Source organism: Dendrobates tinctorius, unplaced genomic scaffold (genome assembly GCF_039654945.1).
Source record: "Dendrobates tinctorius isolate UK_male_01 unplaced genomic scaffold, ASM3965494v1 ptg000062l, whole genome shotgun sequence".
Taxonomy (NCBI): domain Eukaryota; kingdom Metazoa; phylum Chordata; class Amphibia; order Anura; family Dendrobatidae; genus Dendrobates; species Dendrobates tinctorius.
Genome location: NW_027361730.1, coordinates 29,068,402 through 29,071,670, shown reverse-complemented (window position 1 = coordinate 29,071,670; position 3,269 = coordinate 29,068,402).

Below are 3,269 nucleotides of genomic sequence, written 5' to 3'. Positions count from 1 at the left end.
AAGGTAGGATCCTATGCTCAGTCAGAGAGCCAATGTATACAAATGTCAATAGTGCTACAGAATGTACTATTCAGACAGTTACTCCAGATGATGGAAAGAGCATGACACAATAGTGAGTAGAAGCTTATTTCAACAAAATATCAACTATAGTTGGAGGATTTTAATGGGGTATTGACAGATTCTATATTTATGGTGTTTTTGCCATTCGTAGGCAATGTTTTTCCATTTAGTGCATTGTAATAAAACTAATCCATATGTACAATGTAGATGATGGAGGAATTATGCCATACTTAAATGCAATAGCGAACAATCTGGCACTGCTGAAGGTTTATTGTTCAGATTTATATATATATAACACCATTGTGTATACTACAACTTTTCTATCCGTCTGTGGGACCTCAGTGCCATTTCCTTATTTTTCTTGTGTAATTAATCAATGATGTTTCTATCATAACTATTATTGGCTTCAAAGGGATTGAGAATCTTGCTCTTGGTCTGTTATGGATTTTAAACTTGAGCATAGAGATCTATGATGTTTCTCCTGGCCAAAATTATTAAGCAGGGTTGCCAACTGGCCAAAATTTCCTGGACAGTACATAAAAATAGAGCACTTTTTTCTACATCTGTAAAATTCATTGATACGTTCATGGTTTTTTGACGCCGGAGAAACTTGTACATAATAGTTTGACTTCAATATTCATCATTTGAAAGTTCACAGCAAGTGTTGCCAATGTGTTCATATTAATATTATAACCTGTAAACAAATTTAATTTAAGGGGAATCTATCATGTCATCTGACTGCCCACAACTAATAATGAGCGAGTATACTCTTTGCTCGAGTTTTCCCGAGCATGCTCGGGTGTCCTCCGAGTATTTTGGCATGCTCGGAGATTTAGTTTTTGTCAGCGCAGCTGCATGATTTGCGGCTCCTAGACAGCCTGAATACATGTGGTTTGCCTGTTTGTCAGGGAACCTCCACATATATTCAGGCCATGTAGCAGTGTTACGAGTGGCGGAAGGCACTAAATAAAAAATAAATGAAGTGCCTTCGCCACTCGGGGTCCACCGTGCGGCAGGTGATATAACCGCTGCTAGAGAGGCAGAGCACTGTGGCGGTAATGTGCACGGGGTTAACTGCACCCTAAGTGCACTGAAGCGAGCTCTGTTATGCTCACAGAGCTGCAGGCAAAAGTATATACTAATATGCTGAGTCTGTTCAGGGACACAGACTAACAGCGAAACTGTCACAGAAGTAGCCTTAGGCAGCAGGACTACTCCCTCTAGACCTACCGTTAAATAAGACAGGAGGCGTCGCAACTGCAGACGCAGGAGAACTGCAATCACAGCGCGGTGTGAACAGAGCCACAGAGGAAACACCGCAATATCGCTGGCGCGATGCAGGACGCTGGCTGCTGAGAAGGTATAGCTGGAGCGCGCTGGCACTAGCGCTGCTACTGGCGGCTGCCCAATCACTCACACAATCGTAATAACCAAGGAGGGGGATATTTAATGAGTCAGTCACCAGTACAAGCATCCATCACCAAACACACAGCAGGAAGCATGAAAAATACTAGTGCATGGCGGAACAGCCATGCGCACTTTTTATAGTGACCGGGACCTTCCGGAAATCTCCAGAGCCCTGAGCTGAACCAATGGAATAAGGAGCAGGACCTGAGCACCTGACTCCTGAACTCCAATGGGAGCTCATTCCAGGAGCATGCTCAGAAGCTGGCTGAAAGGACTTCGCCTCTGGAGACAAATGTGAGGATCTGGATCTCTGCATAAATATGGCAGGACACAGATTCCTAACAAGCAGCCGCAAATCATGCAGCTGCATTGACAAAAACTAAATCTCCGAGTACACCAAAATACTCGGAGGACACCCAAGCATGCTCGGGAAATCCTGAGCAACGAGTTTACTCGCTCATCACTATACACAACCGCTACTGTAGAAGTATGTGTGCAGATTTCTTTAATTTTATAAAGTCTTTTATTTAACGCACTAATGTTGCAGACTTAGAGGAATGTAATTGTATTCCTTAGCAACATATATGCAAATGAGACCGAACTAGTCCAGCAGATTGTCTGTTCCCTGGACTAGTCTTGTCTCAGATCTTCTAATCGCACCTTGTTGGGTATGATTGACAGCCTGCATGCAATACTGGTCATGGTATCATTGTTATGCATACTGTCAATCATGCCTGGGAGGCATCATTAGAAGATCCAAGGCATGACTAGTCTGGGGGGTGGCCACTGAATTAGTCCTGCCTCAATAACATATGAGATGCTGCAGGATAAAACTACATTCCTCAAATGCAGCATCATTAGTAAGGCACATAAAATACATGATCAGATAAAAGAAATCTGCATCCCAACCACTCTAGTACCATTTAAGGGAAGTCATGGGATCTGACAGGTTCCCTTAAAAATCCTAATGATTTATTATGTTTTTTCATTGTGTCCATAAAAGTGAATGAACCATGATATTAAGATAAATTATCCAGAAGCAAAAATAAAAAAATCAAGTAGGCAACCTTGCTACCAGAGATTACTAGGGAGGGAACGAGTCAAGTCTATTTCTCCCCTATTGATATATATCTTTAGAGGTCGTATACAGTTGGTTGATTTGTGTTTTGAATTTTAAGTATCGAGAAGGAAACAGATTTTAGAGGTTAGAAGGCTTTTATGACTTTTTTGGAAGTGAGTTGTTTGTAATTGCCTTCCAATAGCATATGTTTCGGATTTGTTGACTTTTTCAGTGAATGGCTACCAGTGGCATTGCCTTGGTTTCCAAAACTCTTTAACTTCTCGGTGTAGTGAATTTCTTTTATACATAACTAACTAACCAGGGTGCTTGTCATCTAAATCTTAATATATATATAATATATATATATATATATGATCCAGATTTATTGTACAGTCGTAATCACAATCCATAAGATAGTAAAAACCTGCAGTGCTAGACGAAGGGGCTACCAAAACCAATGGAAGGCTACATGGCCTGACTATTGATGTGAACATGAGTTAAGATAAACATACTGCATTTCTCTAGCAGGGGAGGGGTTAATGCAGCAGTGCCCCTCTACATCTGCTCTGGGAGAAGGTTTTGGGGACGCGATGCTTTCTGAGCAAGGAAATAGTTAAATAAATGCCCCTAGTGCAGTAAATAGTACAACAAATGTTACTATGAGAAATATGGCATTGGAGCAATGGACTGCAAGTGCCTACTAAACAGTGTTCAGTATCTTTCCCTCCTCCATCACTTCCTC